At 44.6% G+C, this 17,659-nt stretch overlaps 23 non-coding genes across 23 annotated transcripts; all 23 read left to right on the forward strand.

Annotated features, from left to right (window-relative positions):
- Nucleotides 1–252: 252 nt before the first annotated feature.
- LOC130399118 (5S ribosomal RNA) lies at nucleotides 253–371 on the forward strand. Its single transcript, XR_008901649.1, has one exon. It is a non-coding gene; the product is annotated as a 5S ribosomal RNA (ribosomal RNA).
- Nucleotides 372–900: 529 nt separating this feature from the next.
- LOC130400254 (5S ribosomal RNA) lies at nucleotides 901–1,020 on the forward strand. Its single transcript, XR_008902730.1, has one exon. It is a non-coding gene; the product is annotated as a 5S ribosomal RNA (ribosomal RNA).
- A 529-nt stretch (nucleotides 1,021–1,549) lies between these two features.
- Nucleotides 1,550–1,668, forward strand: LOC130399119 (5S ribosomal RNA). The gene has a single exon (XR_008901650.1). It is a non-coding gene; the product is annotated as a 5S ribosomal RNA (ribosomal RNA).
- A 528-nt stretch (nucleotides 1,669–2,196) lies between these two features.
- LOC130399120 (5S ribosomal RNA) lies at nucleotides 2,197–2,315 on the forward strand. Its single transcript, XR_008901651.1, has one exon. It is a non-coding gene; the product is annotated as a 5S ribosomal RNA (ribosomal RNA).
- A 529-nt stretch (nucleotides 2,316–2,844) lies between these two features.
- Nucleotides 2,845–2,963, forward strand: LOC130399122 (5S ribosomal RNA). Its single transcript, XR_008901652.1, has one exon. It is a non-coding gene; the product is annotated as a 5S ribosomal RNA (ribosomal RNA).
- Nucleotides 2,964–4,887: 1,924 nt separating this feature from the next.
- LOC130399123 (5S ribosomal RNA) lies at nucleotides 4,888–5,006 on the forward strand. The gene has a single exon (XR_008901653.1). It is a non-coding gene; the product is annotated as a 5S ribosomal RNA (ribosomal RNA).
- Nucleotides 5,007–5,525: 519 nt separating this feature from the next.
- On the forward strand, nucleotides 5,526–5,644 carry LOC130399124 (5S ribosomal RNA). The gene has a single exon (XR_008901654.1). It is a non-coding gene; the product is annotated as a 5S ribosomal RNA (ribosomal RNA).
- Nucleotides 5,645–6,173: 529 nt separating this feature from the next.
- Nucleotides 6,174–6,292, forward strand: LOC130399125 (5S ribosomal RNA). The gene has a single exon (XR_008901655.1). It is a non-coding gene; the product is annotated as a 5S ribosomal RNA (ribosomal RNA).
- A 529-nt stretch (nucleotides 6,293–6,821) lies between these two features.
- LOC130399127 (5S ribosomal RNA) lies at nucleotides 6,822–6,940 on the forward strand. The gene has a single exon (XR_008901657.1). It is a non-coding gene; the product is annotated as a 5S ribosomal RNA (ribosomal RNA).
- A 529-nt stretch (nucleotides 6,941–7,469) lies between these two features.
- On the forward strand, nucleotides 7,470–7,588 carry LOC130399128 (5S ribosomal RNA). Its single transcript, XR_008901658.1, has one exon. It is a non-coding gene; the product is annotated as a 5S ribosomal RNA (ribosomal RNA).
- Nucleotides 7,589–8,117: 529 nt separating this feature from the next.
- On the forward strand, nucleotides 8,118–8,236 carry LOC130399129 (5S ribosomal RNA). Its single transcript, XR_008901659.1, has one exon. It is a non-coding gene; the product is annotated as a 5S ribosomal RNA (ribosomal RNA).
- A 529-nt stretch (nucleotides 8,237–8,765) lies between these two features.
- LOC130399130 (5S ribosomal RNA) lies at nucleotides 8,766–8,884 on the forward strand. Its single transcript, XR_008901660.1, has one exon. It is a non-coding gene; the product is annotated as a 5S ribosomal RNA (ribosomal RNA).
- A 529-nt stretch (nucleotides 8,885–9,413) lies between these two features.
- Nucleotides 9,414–9,532, forward strand: LOC130399131 (5S ribosomal RNA). Its single transcript, XR_008901661.1, has one exon. It is a non-coding gene; the product is annotated as a 5S ribosomal RNA (ribosomal RNA).
- Nucleotides 9,533–11,454: 1,922 nt separating this feature from the next.
- LOC130399132 (5S ribosomal RNA) lies at nucleotides 11,455–11,573 on the forward strand. Its single transcript, XR_008901662.1, has one exon. It is a non-coding gene; the product is annotated as a 5S ribosomal RNA (ribosomal RNA).
- A 529-nt stretch (nucleotides 11,574–12,102) lies between these two features.
- LOC130399133 (5S ribosomal RNA) lies at nucleotides 12,103–12,221 on the forward strand. Its single transcript, XR_008901663.1, has one exon. It is a non-coding gene; the product is annotated as a 5S ribosomal RNA (ribosomal RNA).
- A 529-nt stretch (nucleotides 12,222–12,750) lies between these two features.
- LOC130399134 (5S ribosomal RNA) lies at nucleotides 12,751–12,869 on the forward strand. Its single transcript, XR_008901664.1, has one exon. It is a non-coding gene; the product is annotated as a 5S ribosomal RNA (ribosomal RNA).
- Nucleotides 12,870–13,398: 529 nt separating this feature from the next.
- On the forward strand, nucleotides 13,399–13,517 carry LOC130399135 (5S ribosomal RNA). The gene has a single exon (XR_008901665.1). It is a non-coding gene; the product is annotated as a 5S ribosomal RNA (ribosomal RNA).
- A 529-nt stretch (nucleotides 13,518–14,046) lies between these two features.
- LOC130399136 (5S ribosomal RNA) lies at nucleotides 14,047–14,165 on the forward strand. The gene has a single exon (XR_008901666.1). It is a non-coding gene; the product is annotated as a 5S ribosomal RNA (ribosomal RNA).
- A 529-nt stretch (nucleotides 14,166–14,694) lies between these two features.
- LOC130399139 (5S ribosomal RNA) lies at nucleotides 14,695–14,813 on the forward strand. The gene has a single exon (XR_008901668.1). It is a non-coding gene; the product is annotated as a 5S ribosomal RNA (ribosomal RNA).
- A 528-nt stretch (nucleotides 14,814–15,341) lies between these two features.
- On the forward strand, nucleotides 15,342–15,460 carry LOC130399140 (5S ribosomal RNA). The gene has a single exon (XR_008901669.1). It is a non-coding gene; the product is annotated as a 5S ribosomal RNA (ribosomal RNA).
- Nucleotides 15,461–15,989: 529 nt separating this feature from the next.
- Nucleotides 15,990–16,108, forward strand: LOC130399141 (5S ribosomal RNA). Its single transcript, XR_008901670.1, has one exon. It is a non-coding gene; the product is annotated as a 5S ribosomal RNA (ribosomal RNA).
- Nucleotides 16,109–16,636: 528 nt separating this feature from the next.
- LOC130399142 (5S ribosomal RNA) lies at nucleotides 16,637–16,755 on the forward strand. The gene has a single exon (XR_008901671.1). It is a non-coding gene; the product is annotated as a 5S ribosomal RNA (ribosomal RNA).
- A 529-nt stretch (nucleotides 16,756–17,284) lies between these two features.
- LOC130399143 (5S ribosomal RNA) lies at nucleotides 17,285–17,403 on the forward strand. The gene has a single exon (XR_008901672.1). It is a non-coding gene; the product is annotated as a 5S ribosomal RNA (ribosomal RNA).
- Nucleotides 17,404–17,659: the final 256 nt, after the last annotated feature.

Below are 17,659 nucleotides of genomic sequence, written 5' to 3' on the forward strand. Positions count from 1 at the left end.
TCTCTGACACTTTAACCGTTAACCTTGGTTCAAACATTTAACATCACACGCACACGCAGTGTATTTCAGATAATTAAATGAATTCAGATGTCACAATGATCGTTTACATGGATAAGGAGTCCTACTGAATCAATTACTGCCGTTTATATCTAACTAATGATTGTTTTTGTAAAAGTGTAACGTCGAGCCTCAGCAGCTTTCTCACTCCTTATGTGCTACTGTATAAAACCTGGTTTTGCGCCTGCACTAATTGCTTACGGCCATACCACCCTGAACACGCCCGATCTCGTCTGATCTCGGAAGCTAAGCAGGGTCGGGCCTGGTTAGTACTTGGATGGGAGACCGCCTGGGAATACCAGGTGCTGTAAGCTTTTTCTTTTTCAACTCGAGCTCATTGACTCCGTGGCCTACCGTGGCGTACCGTGACCTGATGTTTACTGCCAACCGCTTTGGAGGATTTAAGCAACATACAAAAACTGACAACGTCTCTCAAAACTATTTTTGTGAAACATGAGGACAGTATAGTGATACTGCCAGCAGGGAGCACCAGAGAGCTGAACCGACAGTTGTACATTTCTTAAACTTTCACCAACACAAACACGCACGCTCACTTCAGATCATGGGAGGACGTCAAAAAATCACCACCCATTCTCTGACACTTTAACCGTTAACCTTGGTTCAAACATTTAACATCACACGCACACGCAGTGTATTTCAGATAATTAATGAATTCAGATGTCACAATGATCGTTTACATGGATAAGGAGTCCTACTGAATCAATTACTGCCGTTTATATCTAACTAATGATTGTTTTTGTAAAAGTGTAACGTCGAGCCTCAGCAGCTTTCTCACTCCTTATGTGCTACTGTATAAAACCTGGTTTTGCGCCTGCACTAATTGCTTACGGCCATACCACCCTGAACAACGCCCGATCTCGTCTGATCTCGGAAGCTAAGCAGGGTAGGGCCTGGTTAGTACTTGGATGGGAGACCGCCTGGGAATACCAGGTGCTGTAAGCTTTTTCTTTTTCAACTCGAGCTCATTGCCTCCGTGGCCTACCGTGGCGTACCGTGACCTGATGTTTACTGCCAACCGCTTTGGAGGATTTAAGCAACATACAAAAACTGACAACGTCTCTCAAAACTATTTTTGTGAAACATGAGGACAGTATAGTGATACTGCCAGCAGGGAGCACCAGAGAGCTGAACCGACAGTTGTACATTTCTTAAACTTTCACCAACACAAACACGCACGCTCACTTCAGATCATGGGAGGACGTCAAAAAATCACCACCCATTCTCTGACACTTTAACCGTTAACCTTGGTTCAAACATTTAACATCACACGCACACGCAGTGTATTTCAGATAATTAATGAATTCAGATGTCACAATGATCGTTTACATGGATAAGGAGTCCTACTGAATCAATTACTGCCGTTTATATCTAACTAATGATTGTTTTTGTAAGAGTGTAACGTCGAGCCTCAGCAGCTTTCTCACTCCTTATGTGCTACTGTATAAAACCTGGTTTTGCGCCTGCACTAATTGCTTACGGCCATACCACCCTGAACACGCCCGATCTCGTCTGATCTCGGAAGCTAAGCAGGGTCGGGCCTGGTTAGTACTTGGATGGGAGACCGCCTGGGAATACCAGGTGCTGTAAGCTTTTTCTTTTTCAACTCGAGCTCATTGCCTCCGTGGCCTACCGTGGCGTACCGTGACCTGATGTTTACTGCCAACCGCTTTGGAGGATTTAAGCAACATACAAAAACTGACAACGTCTCTCAAAACTATTTTTGTGAAACATGAGGACAGTATAGTGATACTGCCAGCAGGGAGCACCAGAGAGCTGAAACGACAGTTGTACATTTCTTAAACTTTCACCAACACAAACACGCACGCTCACTTCAGATCATGGGAGGACGTCAAAAAATCACCACCCATTCTCTGACACTTTAACCGTTAACCTTGGTTCAAACATTTAACATCACACGCACACGCAGTGTATTTCAGATAATTAATGAATTCAGATGTCACAATGATCGTTTACATGGATAAGGAGTCCTACTGAATCAATTACTGCCGTTTATATCTAACTAATGATTGTTTTTGTAAAAGTGTAACGTCGAGCCTCAGCAGCTTTCTCACTCCTTATGTGCTACTGTATAAACCTGGTTTTGCGCCTGCACTAATTGCTTACGGCCATACCACCCTGAACACGCCCGATCTCGTCTGATCTCGGAAGCTAAGCAGGGTCGGGCCTGGTTAGTACTTGGATGGGAGACCGCCTGGGAATACCAGGTGCTGTAAGCTTTTTCTTTTTCAACTCGAGCTCATTGACTCCGTGGCCTACCGTGGCGTACCGTGACCTGATGTTTACTGCCAACCGCTTTGGAGGATTTAAGCAACATACAAAAACTGACAACGTCTCTCAAAACTATTTTTGTGAAACATGAGGACAGTATAGTGATACTGCCAGCAGGGAGCACCAGAGAGCTGAAACGACAGTTGTACATTTCTTAAACTTTCACCAACACAAACACGCACGCTCACTTCAGATCATGGGAGGACGTCAAAAAATCACCACCCATTCTCTGACACTTTAACCGTTAACCTTGGTTCAAACATTTAACATCACACGCACACGCAGTGTATTTCAGATAATTAATGAATTCAGATGTCACAATGATCGTTTACATGGATAAGGAGTCCTACTGAATCAATTACTGCCGTTTATATCTAACTAATGATTGTTTTTGTAAGAGTGTAACGTCGAGCCTCAGCAGCTTTCTCACTCCTTATGTGCTACTGTATAAAACCTGGTTTTGCGCCTGCACTAATTGCTTACGGCCATACCACCCTGAACACGCCCGATCTCGTCTGATCTCGGAAGCTAAGCAGGGTCGGGCCTGGTTAGTACTTGGATGGGAGACCGCCTGGGAATACCAGGTGCTGTAAGCTTTTTCTTTTTCAACTCGAGCTCATTGACTCCGTGGCCTACCGTGGCGTACCGTGACCTGATGTTTACTGCCAACCGCTTTGGAGGATTTAAGCAACATACAAAAACTGACAACGTCTCTCAAAACTATTTTTGTGAAACATGAGGACAGTATAGTGATACTGCCAGCAGGGAGCACCAGAGAGCTGAACCGACAGTTGTACATTTCTTAAACTTCACCAACACAAACACGCACGCTCACTTCAGGGCCCCGTTTCCCGATAACGATGGATCCACGCTCGTACGATCATTCTCACGATGGATCTTGCGATCCATCGTCAATTTCTTTGGAGCGTTTCCCGAAACTCCTCTTAACGTGAACGCGCATTCGCTGCACTCACGACGTCGTAGGATTGTAACTGTCTACTGACACGGTGCTGAAATGGGCTCCGTAGGAGGGGGAGACGCAGGAATGTCGCAGGAAAATTGTGTTAAAAAGGGTTAAAATATATCCCCATCAAGGACAACAGCAGAGTAGCCTACGAAAAAAATAGACTGCAATTATATGAATGCTAAAGACATTAAAACACAATTGATTAGGCTTAAACCGACATATATCAGTCCTAATCCTGAATGCACTGTGCGTTTCACGGCATTTTCCCCCCTGAAATAATTCCTCTTCACACCTGTGAATAACCCGGGAGACGTCCATGATGAGGAATACAACGATGCCCACCGTCTGGCCCGGTGCATCGTTGAGCGCACGATCGGGAGGTGGAAGTTGCGCTTAGATGCCTTCACAAGTCAGGCGGAGGGCTCCAGTTTTCGCCGGCCAAGTCATGCGCCGTGATATGTGTGACGGCTATGTTGCACAACATTGCAGCTAAGGCTGGGGTGGCATTGCTTGAACCGGAGGACGTTGAGGACGATGACGATGAGGAAGATCGGTGTGAGGACGGCCTCCCTCATAACTACGCGGCTGGTTTTCATGCGCGTCGAATAGTGATTGAGACTTTTTTTAACCCCCTCCACCCTCCCTCATGTCACTAAACATTCCCGTCAACGTGACCAATCCCCACCATATCCCAGCCTTTTGCCTGCTCCTTTGCTTGTTTTTTATATATTTTTTATTTCTTTATGTTTTATTTTTTTTAATTTCTTTTATTTCGTTATTTTTTATTTTTTTTAATTTATTTAATTTAAAAATTTGTTTACATTATTTTATGCTATGTTTTATGAGTAGCCTATGTCAGTCTGCACAAATCCCCCCACTTTCTCTCACACATTTTGAGTGCCCTGCCTGCGCAAACATTTTCTGGACTGTCCCGTTTTATTTTGGCCATTTTAACATCTTTATTAATAAATTAATTAATAATCTTTATTAATTACCAAACTAAGAACATAAAGGCGCAATGCGTTTTAATAAAACGCATCCAATAGACGGAATGTCCGATGGTGTCGCCACTGAGGCTATAGCTGACGATGCTCTTAGCGTCCTACGAGTACCTACGAGCACCCCTGGAGTACTCGTTAGCTACGAGCGTTTTCAAGACGTTCGTTCCCCACGATGCTTTCGGGAAACGCGGTGAAAACTCTACGATGCCCTTTCGACGCACTTCACGATCCACTTAGGCTAACGACGCTTTCGGGAAACGGGGCCCAGATCATGGGAGGACGTCAAAAAATCACCACCCATTCTCTGACACTTTAACCGTTAACCTTGGTTCAAACATTTAACATCACACGCACACGCAGTGTATTTCAGATAATTAATGAATTCAGATGTCACAATGATCGTTTACATGGATAAGGAGTCCTACTGAATCAATTACTGCCGTTTATATCTAACTAATGATTGTTTTTGTAAGAGTGTAACGTCGAGCCTCAGCAGCTTTCTCACTCCTTATGTGCTACTGTATAAAACCTGGTTTTGCGCCTGCACTAATTGCTTACGGCCATACCACCCTGAACACGCCCGATCTCGTCTGATCTCGGAAGCTAAGCAGGGTCGGGCCTGGTTAGTACTTGGATGGGAGACCGCCTGGGAATACCAGGTGCTGTAAGCTTTTTCTTTTTCAACTCGAGCTCATTGACTCCGTGGCGTACCGTGACCTGATGTTTACTGCCAACCGCTTTGGAGGATTTAAGCAACATACAAAAACTGACAACGTCTCTCAAAACTATTTTTGTGAAACATGAGGACAGTATAGTGATACTGCCAGCAGGGAGCACCAGAGAGCTGAACCGACAGTTGTACATTTCTTAAACTTTCACCAACACAAACACGCACGCTCACTTCAGATCATGGGAGGACGTCAAAAAATCACCACCCATTCTCTGACACTTTAACCGTTAACCTTGGTTCAAACATTTAACATCACACGCACACGCAGTGTATTTCAGATAATTAATGAATTCAGATGTCACAATGATCGTTTACATGGATAAGGAGTCCTACTGAATCAATTACTGCCGTTTATATCTAACTAATGATTGTTTTTGTAAGAGTGTAACGTCGAGCCTCAGCAGCTTTCTCACTCCTTATGTGCTACTGTATAAAACCTGGTTTTGCGCCTGCACTAATTGCTTACGGCCATACCACCCTGAACACGCCCGATCTCGTCTGATCTCGGAAGCTAAGCAGGGTCGGGCCTGGTTAGTACTTGGATGGGAGACCGCCTGGGAATACCAGGTGCTGTAAGCTTTTTCTTTTTCAACTCGAGCTCATTGACTCCGTGGCCTACCGTGGCGTACCGTGACCTGATGTTTACTGCCAACCGCTTTGGAGGATTTAAGCAACATACAAAAACTGACAACGTCTCTCAAAACTATTTTTGTGAAACATGAGGACAGTATAGTGATACTGCCAGCAGGGAGCACCAGAGAGCTGAACCGACAGTTGTACATTTCTTAAACTTTCACCAACACAAACACGCACGCTCACTTCAGATCATGGGAGGACGTCAAAAAATCACCACCCATTCTCTGACACTTTAACCGTTAACCTTGGTTCAAACATTTAACATCACACGCACACGCAGTGTATTTCAGATAATTAATGAATTCAGATGTCACAATGATCGTTTACATGGATAAGGAGTCCTACTGAATCAATTACTGCCGTTTATATCTAACTAATGATTGTTTTTGTAAAAGTGTAACGTCGAGCCTCAGCAGCTTTCTCACTCCTTATGTGCTACTGTATAAAACCTGGTTTTGCGCCTGCACTAATTGCTTACGGCCATACCACCCTGAACACGCCCGATCTCGTCTGATCTCGGAAGCTAAGCAGGGTCGGGCCTGGTTAGTACTTGGATGGGAGACCGCCTGGGAATACCAGGTGCTGTAAGCTTTTTCTTTTTCAACTCGAGCTCATTGACTCCGTGGCCTACCGTGGCGTACCGTGACCTGATGTTTACTGCCAACCGCTTTGGAGGATTTAAGCAACATACAAAAACTGACAACGTCTCTCAAAACTATTTTTGTGAAACATGAGGACAGTATAGTGATACTGCCAGCAGGGAGCACCAGAGAGCTGAACCGACAGTTGTACATTTCTTAAACTTTCACCAACACAAACACGCACGCTCACTTCAGATCATGGGAGGACGTCAAAAAATCACCACCCATTCTCTGACACTTTAACCGTTAACCTTGGTTCAAACATTTAACATCACACGCACACGCAGTGTATTTCAGATAATTAATGAATTCAGATGTCACAATGATCGTTTACATGGATAAGGAGTCCTACTGAATCAATTACTGCCGTTTATATCTAACTAATGATTGTTTTTGTAAAAGTGTAACGTCGAGCCTCAGCAGCTTTCTCACTCCTTATGTGCTACTGTATAAAACCTGGTTTTGCGCCTGCACTAATTGCTTACGGCCATACCACCCTGAACACGCCCGATCTCGTCTGATCTCGGAAGCTAAGCAGGGTCGGGCCTGGTTAGTACTTGGATGGGAGACCGCCTGGGAATACCAGGTGCTGTAAGCTTTTTCTTTTTCAACTCGAGCTCATTGCCTCCGTGGCCTACCGTGGCGTACCGTGACCTGATGTTTACTGCCAACCGCTTTGGAGGATTTAAGCAACATACAAAAACTGACAACGTCTCTCAAAACTATTTTTGTGAAACATGAGGACAGTATAGTGATACTGCCAGCAGGGAGCACCAGAGAGCTGAACCGACAGTTGTACATTTCTTAAACTTTCACCAACACAAACACGCACGCTCACTTCAGATCATGGGAGGACGTCAAAAAATCACCACCCATTCTCTGACACTTTAACCGTTAACCTTGGTTCAAACATTTAACATCACACGCACACGCAGTGTATTTCAGATAATTAATGAATTCAGATGTCACAATGATCGTTTACATGGATAAGGAGTCCTACTGAATCAATTACTGCCGTTTATATCTAACTAATGATTGTTTTTGTAAAAGTGTAACGTCGAGCCTCAGCAGCTTTCTCACTCCTTATGTGCTACTGTATAAAACCTGGTTTTGCGCCTGCACTAATTGCTTACGGCCATACCACCCTGAACACGCCCGATCTCGTCTGATCTCGGAAGCTAAGCAGGGTCGGGCCTGGTTAGTACTTGGATGGGAGACCGCCTGGGAATACCAGGTGCTGTAAGCTTTTTCTTTTTCAACTCGAGCTCATTGACTCCGTGGCCTACCGTGGCGTACCGTGACCTGATGTTTACTGCCAACCGCTTTGGAGGATTTAAGCAACATACAAAAACTGACAACGTCTCTCAAAACTATTTTTGTGAAACATGAGGACAGTATAGTGATACTGCCAGCAGGGAGCACCAGAGAGCTGAACCGACAGTTGTACATTTCTTAAACTTTCACCAACACAAACACGCACGCTCACTTCAGATCATGGGAGGACGTCAAAAAATCACCACCCATTCTCTGACACTTTAACCGTTAACCTTGGTTCAAACATTTAACATCACACGCACACGCAGTGTATTTCAGATAATTAATGAATTCAGATGTCACAATGATCGTTTACATGGATAAGGAGTCCTACTGAATCAATTACTGCCGTTTATATCTAACTAATGATTGTTTTTGTAAGAGTGTAACGTCGAGCCTCAGCAGCTTTCTCACTCCTTATGTGCTACTGTATAAAACCTGGTTTTGCGCCTGCACTAATTGCTTACGGCCATACCACCCTGAACACGCCCGATCTCGTCTGATCTCGGAAGCTAAGCAGGGTCGGGCCTGGTTAGTACTTGGATGGGAGACCGCCTGGGAATACCAGGTGCTGTAAGCTTTTTCTTTTTCAACTCGAGCTCATTGCCTCCGTGGCCTACCGTGGCGTACCGTGACCTGATGTTTACTGCCAACCGCTTTGGAGGATTTAAGCAACATACAAAAACTGACAACGTCTCTCAAAACTATTTTTGTGAAACATGAGGACAGTATAGTGATACTGCCAGCAGGGAGCACCAGAGAGCTGAACCGACAGTTGTACATTTCTTAAACTTTCACCAACACAAACACGCACGCTCACTTCAGATCATGGGAGGACGTCAAAAAATCACCACCCATTCTCTGACACTTTAACCGTTAACCTTGGTTCAAACATTTAACATCACACGCACACGCAGTGTATTTCAGATAATTAATGAATTCAGATGTCACAATGATCGTTTACATGGATAAGGAGTCCTACTGAATCAATTACTGCCGTTTATATCTAACTAATGATTGTTTTTGTAAAAGTGTAACGTCGAGCCTCAGCAGCTTTCTCACTCCTTATGTGCTACTGTATAAAACCTGGTTTTGCGCCTGCACTAATTGCTTACGGCCATACCACCCTGAACACGCCCGATCTCGTCTGATCTCGGAAGCTAAGCAGGGTCGGGCCTGGTTAGTACTTGGATGGGAGACCGCCTGGGAATACCAGGTGCTGTAAGCTTTTTCTTTTTCAACTCGAGCTCATTGACTCCGTGGCCTACCGTGGCGTACCGTGACCTGATGTTTACTGCCAACCGCTTTGGAGGATTTAAGCAACATACAAAAACTGACAACGTCTCTCAAAACTATTTTTGTGAAACATGAGGACAGTATAGTGATACTGCCAGCAGGGAGCACCAGAGAGCTGAACCGACAGTTGTACATTTCTTAAACTTTCACCAACACAAACACGCACGCTCACTTCAGATCATGGGAGGACGTCAAAAAATCACCACCCATTCTCTGACACTTTAACCGTTAACCTTGGTTCAAACATTTAACATCACACGCACACGCAGTGTATTTCAGATAATTAATGAATTCAGATGTCACAATGATCGTTTACATGGATAAGGAGTCCTACTGAATCAATTACTGCCGTTTATATCTAACTAATGATTGTTTTTGTAAAAGTGTAACGTCGAGCCTCAGCAGCTTTCTCACTCCTTATGTGCTACTGTATAAAACCTGGTTTTGCGCCTGCACTAATTGCTTACGGCCATACCACCCTGAACACGCCCGATCTCGTCTGATCTCGGAAGCTAAGCAGGGTCGGGCCTGGTTAGTACTTGGATGGGAGACCGCCTGGGAATACCAGGTGCTGTAAGCTTTTTCTTTTTCAACTCGAGCTCATTGACTCCGTGGCCTACCGTGGCGTACCGTGACCTGATGTTTACTGCCAACCGCTTTGGAGGATTTAAGCAACATACAAAAACTGACAACGTCTCTCAAAACTATTTTTGTGAAACATGAGGACAGTATAGTGATACTGCCAGCAGGGAGCACCAGAGAGCTGAACCGACAGTTGTACATTTCTTAAACTTTCACCAACACAAACACGCACGCTCACTTCAGGGCCCCGTTTCCCGATAACGATGGATCCACGCTCGTACGATCATTCTCACGATGGATCTTGCGATCCATCGTCAATTTCTTTGGAGCGTTTCCCGAAACTCCTCTTAACGTGAACGCGCATTCGCTGCACTCACGACGTCGTAGGATTGTAACTGTCTACTGACACGGTGCTGAAATGGGCTCCGTAGGAGGGGGAGACGCAGGAATGTCGCAGGAAAATTGTGTTAAAAAGGGTTAAAATATATCCCCATCAAGGACAACAGCAGAGTAGCCTACGAAAAAAATAGACTGCAATTATATGAATGCTAAAGACATTAAAACACAATTGATTAGGCTTAAACCGACATATATCAGTCCTAATCCTGAATGCACTGTGCGTTTCACGGCATTTTCCCCCCTGAAATAATTCCTCTTCACACCTGTGAATAACCCGGGAGACGTCCATGATGAGGAATACAACGATGCCCACCGTCTGGCCCGGTGCATCGTTGAGCGCACGATCGGGAGGTGGAAGTTGCGCTTAGATGCCTTCACAAGTCAGGCGGAGGGCTCCAGTTTTCGCCGGCCAAGTCATGCGCCGTGATATGTGTGACGGCTATGTTGCACAACATTGCAGCTAAGGCTGGGGTGGCATTGCTTGAACCGGAGGACGTTGAGGACGATGACGATGAGGAAGATCGGTGTGAGGACGGCCTCCCTCATAACTACGCGGCTGGTTTTCATGCGCGTCGAATAGTGATTGAGACTTTTTTTTAACCCCCTCCACCCTCCCTCATGTCACTAAACATTCCCGTCAACGTGACCAATCCCCACCATATCCCAGCCTTTTGCCTGCTCCTTTGCTTGTTTTTTATATATTTTTTATTTCTTTATGTTTTATTTTTTTAATTTCTTTTATTTCGTTATTTTTTATTTTTTTAATTTATTTAATTTAATTTTTTTTACATTATTTTATGCTATGTTTTATGAGTAGCCTATGTCAGTCTGCACAAATCCCCCCACTTTCTCTCACACATTTTGAGTGCCCTGCCTGCGCAAACATTTTCTGGACTGTCCCGTTTTATTTTGGCCATTTTAACATCTTTATTAATAAATTAATTAATAATCTTTATTAATTACCAAACTAAGAACATAAAGGCGCAATGCGTTTTAATAAAACGCATCCAATAGACGGAATGTCCGATGGTGTCGCCACTGAGGCTATAGCTGACGATGCTCTTAGCGTCCTACGAGTACCTACGAGCACCCCTGGAGTACTCGTTAGCTACGAGCGTTTTCAAGACGTTCGTTCCCCACGATGCTTTCGGGAAACGCGGTGAAAACTCTACGATGCCCTTTCGACGCACTTCACGATCCACTTAGGCTAACGACGCTTTCGGGAAACGGGGCCCAGATCATGGGAGGACGTCAAAAAATCACCACCCATTCTCTGACACTTTAACCGTTAACCTTGGTTCAAACATTTAACATCACACGCACACGCAGTGTATTTCAGATAATTAATGAATTCAGATGTCACAATGATCGTTTACATGGATAAGGAGTCCTACTGAATCAATTACTGCCGTTTATATCTAACTAATGATTGTTTTTGTAAAAGTGTAACGTCGAGCCTCAGCAGCTTTCTCACTCCTTATGTGCTACTGTATAAAACCTGGTTTTGCGCCTGCACTAATTGCTTACGGCCATACCACCCTGAACACGCCCGATCTCGTCTGATCTCGGAAGCTAAGCAGGGTCGGGCCTGGTTAGTACTTGGATGGGAGACCGCCTGGGAATACCAGGTGCTGTAAGCTTTTTCTTTTTCAACTCGAGCTCATTGACTCCGTGGCCTACCGTGGCGTACCGTGACCTGATGTTTACTGCCAACCGCTTTGGAGGATTTAAGCAACATACAAAAACTGACAACGTCTCTCAAAACTATTTTTGTGAAACATGAGGACAGTATAGTGATACTGCCAGCAGGGAGCACCAGAGAGCTGAACCGACAGTTGTACATTTCTTAAACTTTCACCAACACAAACACGCACGCTCACTTCAGATCATGGGAGGACGTCAAAAAATCACCACCCATTCTCTGACACTTTAACCGTTAACCTTGGTTCAAACATTTAACATCACACGCACACGCAGTGTATTTCAGATAATTAATGAATTCAGATGTCACAATGATCGTTTACATGGATAAGGAGTCCTACTGAATCAATTACTGCCGTTTATATCTAACTAATGATTGTTTTTGTAAAAGTGTAACGTCGAGCCTCAGCAGCTTTCTCACTCCTTATGTGCTACTGTATAAAACCTGGTTTTGCGCCTGCACTAATTGCTTACGGCCATACCACCCTGAACACGCCCGATCTCGTCTGATCTCGGAAGCTAAGCAGGGTCGGGCCTGGTTAGTACTTGGATGGGAGACCGCCTGGGAATACCAGGTGCTGTAAGCTTTTTCTTTTTCAACTCGAGCTCATTGACTCCGTGGCCTACCGTGGCGTACCGTGACCTGATGTTTACTGCCAACCGCTTTGGAGGATTTAAGCAACATACAAAAACTGACAACGTCTCTCAAAACTATTTTTGTGAAACATGAGGACAGTATAGTGATACTGCCAGCAGGGAGCACCAGAGAGCTGAACCGACAGTTGTACATTTCTTAAACTTTCACCAACACAAACACGCACGCTCACTTCAGATCATGGGAGGACGTCAAAAAATCACCACCCATTCTCTGACACTTTAACCGTTAACCTTGGTTCAAACATTTAACATCACACGCACACGCAGTGTATTTCAGATAATTAATGAATTCAGATGTCACAATGATCGTTTACATGGATAAGGAGTCCTACTGAATCAATTACTGCCGTTTATATCTAACTAATGATTGTTTTTGTAAAAGTGTAACGTCGAGCCTCAGCAGCTTTCTCACTCCTTATGTGCTACTGTATAAAACCTGGTTTTGCGCCTGCACTAATTGCTTACGGCCATACCACCCTGAACACGCCCGATCTCGTCTGATCTCGGAAGCTAAGCAGGGTCGGGCCTGGTTAGTACTTGGATGGGAGACCGCCTGGGAATACCAGGTGCTGTAAGCTTTTTCTTTTTCAACTCGAGCTCATTGACTCCGTGGCCTACCGTGGCGTACCGTGACCTGATGTTTACTGCCAACCGCTTTGGAGGATTTAAGCAACATACAAAAACTGACAACGTCTCTCAAAACTATTTTTGTGAAACATGAGGACAGTATAGTGATACTGCCAGCAGGGAGCACCAGAGAGCTGAACCGACAGTTGTACATTTCTTAAACTTTCACCAACACAAACACGCACGCTCACTTCAGATCATGGGAGGACGTCAAAAAATCACCACCCATTCTCTGACACTTTAACCGTTAACCTTGGTTCAAACATTTAACATCACACGCACACGCAGTGTATTTCAGATAATTAATGAATTCAGATGTCACAATGATCGTTTACATGGATAAGGAGTCCTACTGAATCAATTACTGCCGTTTATATCTAACTAATGATTGTTTTTGTAAAAGTGTAACGTCGAGCCTCAGCAGCTTTCTCACTCCTTATGTGCTACTGTATAAAACCTGGTTTTGCGCCTGCACTAATTGCTTACGGCCATACCACCCTGAACACGCCCGATCTCGTCTGATCTCGGAAGCTAAGCAGGGTCGGGCCTGGTTAGTACTTGGATGGGAGACCGCCTGGGAATACCAGGTGCTGTAAGCTTTTTCTTTTTCAACTCGAGCTCATTGACTCCGTGGCCTACCGTGGCGTACCGTGACCTGATGTTTACTGCCAACCGCTTTGGAGGATTTAAGCAACATACAAAAACTGACAACGTCTCTCAAAACTATTTTTGTGAAACATGAGGACAGTATAGTGATACTGCCAGCAGGGAGCACCAGAGAGCTGAACCGACAGTTGTACATTTCTTAAACTTTCACCAACACAAACACGCACGCTCACTTCAGATCATGGGAGGACGTCAAAAAATCACCACCCATTCTCTGACACTTTAACCGTTAACCTTGGTTCAAACATTTAACATCACACGCACACGCAGTGTATTTCAGATAATTAATGAATTCAGATGTCACAATGATCGTTTACATGGATAAGGAGTCCTACTGAATCAATTACTGCCGTTTATATCTAACTAATGATTGTTTTTGTAAAAGTGTAACGTCGAGCCTCAGCAGCTTTCTCACTCCTTATGTGCTACTGTATAAAACCTGGTTTTGCGCCTGCACTAATTGCTTACGGCCATACCACCCTGAACACGCCCGATCTCGTCTGATCTCGGAAGCTAAGCAGGGTCGGGCCTGGTTAGTACTTGGATGGGAGACCGCCTGGGAATACCAGGTGCTGTAAGCTTTTTCTTTTTCAACTCGAGCTCATTGACTCCGTGGCCTACCGTGGCGTACCGTGACCTGATGTTTACTGCCAACCGCTTTGGAGGATTTAAGCAACATACAAAAACTGACAACGTCTCTCAAAACTATTTTTGTGAAACATGAGGACAGTATAGTGATACTGCCAGCAGGGAGCACCAGAGAGCTGAACCGACAGTTGTACATTTCTTAAACTTTCACCAACACAAACACGCACGCTCACTTCAGATCATGGGAGGACGTCAAAAAATCACCACCCATTCTCTGACACTTTAACCGTTAACCTTGGTTCAAACATTTAACATCACACGCACACGCAGTGTATTTCAGATAATTAATGAATTCAGATGTCACAATGATCGTTTACATGGATAAGGAGTCCTACTGAATCAATTACTGCCGTTTATATCTAACTAATGATTGTTTTTGTAAGAGTGTAACGTCGAGCCTCAGCAGCTTTCTCACTCCTTATGTGCTACTGTATAAAACCTGGTTTTGCGCCTGCACTAATTGCTTACGGCCATACCACCCTGAACACGCCCGATCTCGTCTGATCTCGGAAGCTAAGCAGGGTCGGGCCTGGTTAGTACTTGGATGGGAGACCGCCTGGGAATACCAGGTGCTGTAAGCTTTTTCTTTTTCAACTCGAGCTCATTGACTCCGTGGCCTACCGTGGCGTACCGTGACCTGATGTTTACTGCCAACCGCTTTGGAGGATTTAAGCAACATACAAAAACTGACAACGTCTCTCAAAACTATTTTTGTGAAACATGAGGACAGTATAGTGATACTGCCAGCAGGGAGCACCAGAGAGCTGAACCGACAGTTGTACATTTCTTAAACTTTCACCAACACAAACACGCACGCTCACTTCAGATCATGGGAGGACGTCAAAAAATCACCACCCATTCTCTGACACTTTAACCGTTAACCTTGGTTCAAACATTTAACATCACACGCACACGCAGTGTATTTCAGATAATTAATGAATTCAGATGTCACAATGATCGTTTACATGGATAAGGAGTCCTACTGAATCAATTACTGCCGTTTATATCTAACTAATGATTGTTTTTGTAAAGTGTAACGTCGAGCCTCAGCAGCTTTCTCACTCCTTATGTGCTACTGTATAAAACCTGGTTTTGCGCCTGCACTAATTGCTTACGGCCATACCACCCTGAACACGCCCGATCTCGTCTGATCTCGGAAGCTAAGCAGGGTCGGGCCTGGTTAGTACTTGGATGGGAGACCGCCTGGGAATACCAGGTGCTGTAAGCTTTTTCTTTTTCAACTCGAGCTCATTGACTCCGTGGCCTACCGTGGCGTACCGTGACCTGATGTTTACTGCCAACCGCTTTGGAGGATTTAAGCAACATACAAAAACTGACAACGTCTCTCAAAACTATTTTTGTGAAACATGAGGACAGTATAGTGATACTGCCAGCAGGGAGCACCAGAGAGCTGAACCGACAGTTGTACATTTCTTAAACTTTCACCAACACAAACACGCACGCTCACTTCAGATCATGGGAGGACGTCAAAAAATCACCACCCATTCTCTGACACTTTAACCGTTAACCTTGGTTCAAACATTTAACATCACACGCACACGCAGTGTATTTCAGATAATTAATGAATTCAGATGTCACAATGATCGTTTACATGGATAAGGAGTCCTACTGAATCAATTACTGCCGTTTATATCTAACTAATGATTGTTTTTGTAAAAGTGTAACGTCGAGCCTCAGCAGCTTTCTCACTCCTTATGTGCTACTGTATAAAACCTGGTTTTGCGCCTGCACTAATTGCTTACGGCCATACCACCCTGAACACGCCCGATCTCGTCTGATCTCGGAAGCTAAGCAGGGTCGGGCCTGGTTAGTACTTGGATGGGAGACCGCCTGGGAATACCAGGTGCTGTAAGCTTTTTCTTTTTCAACTCGAGCTCATTGACTCCGTGGCCTACCGTGGCGTACCGTGACCTGATGTTTACTGCCAACCGCTTTGGAGGATTTAAGCAACATACAAAAACTGACAACGTCTCTCAAAACTATTTTTGTGAAACATGAGGACAGTATAGTGATACTGCCAGCAGGGAGCACCAGAGAGCTGAACCGACAGTTGTACATTTCTTAAACTTTCACCAACACAAACACGCACGCTCACTTCAGATCATGGGAGGACGTCAAAAAATCACCACCCATTCTCTGACACTTTAACCGTTAACCTTGGTTCAAACATTTAACATCACACGCACACGCAGTGTATTTCAGATAATTAATGAATTCAGATGTCACAATGATCGTTTACATGGATAAGGAGTCCTACTGAATCAATTACTGCCGTTTATATCTAACTAATGATTGTTTTTGTAAAGTGTAACGTCGAGCCTCAGCAGCTTTCTCACTCCTTATGTGCTACTGTATAAAACCTGGTTTTGCGCCTGCACTAATTGCTTACGGCCATACCACCCTGAACACGCCCGATCTCGTCTGATCTCGGAAGCTAAGCAGGGTCGGGCCTGGTTAGTACTTGGATGGGAGACCGCCTGGGAATACCAGGTGCTGTAAGCTTTTTCTTTTTCAACTCGAGCTCATTGACTCCGTGGCCTACCGTGGCGTACCGTGACCTGATGTTTACTGCCAACCGCTTTGGAGGATTTAAGCAACATACAAAAACTGACAACGTCTCTCAAAACTATTTTTGTGAAACATGAGGACAGTATAGTGATACTGCCAGCAGGGAGCACCAGAGAGCTGAACCGACAGTTGTACATTTCTTAAACTTTCACCAACACAAACACGCACGCTCACTTCAGATCATGGGAGGACGTCAAAAAATCACCACCCATTCTCTGACACTTTAACCGTTAACCTTGGTTCAAACATTTAACATCACACGCACACGCAGTGTATTTCAGATAATTAATGAATTCAGATGTCACAATGATCGTTTACATGGATAAGGAGTCCTACTGAATCAATTACTGCCGTTTATATCTAACTAATGATTGTTTTTGTAAAAGTGTAACGTCGAGCCTCAGCAGCTTTCTCACTCCTTATGTGCTACTGTATAAAACCTGGTTTTGCGCCTGCACTAATTGCTTACGGCCATACCACCCTGAACACGCCCGATCTCGTCTGATCTCGGAAGCTAAGCAGGGTCGGGCCTGGTTAGTACTTGGATGGGAGACCGCCTGGGAATACCAGGTGCTGTAAGCTTTTTCTTTTTCAACTCGAGCTCATTGACTCCGTGGCCTACCGTGGCGTACCGTGACCTGATGTTTACTGCCAACCGCTTTGGAGGATTTAAGCAACATACAAAAACTGACAACGTCTCTCAAAACTATTTTTGTGAAACATGAGGACAGTATAGTGATACTGCCAGCAGGGAGCACCAGAGAGCTGAACCGACAGTTGTACATTTCTTAAACTTTCACCAACACAAACACGCACGCTCACTTCAGATCATGGGAGG

Source organism: Gadus chalcogrammus, chromosome 12, assembly GCF_026213295.1.
Source record: "Gadus chalcogrammus isolate NIFS_2021 chromosome 12, NIFS_Gcha_1.0, whole genome shotgun sequence".
NCBI classification, from domain to species: Eukaryota; Metazoa; Chordata; class Actinopteri; order Gadiformes; family Gadidae; genus Gadus; species Gadus chalcogrammus.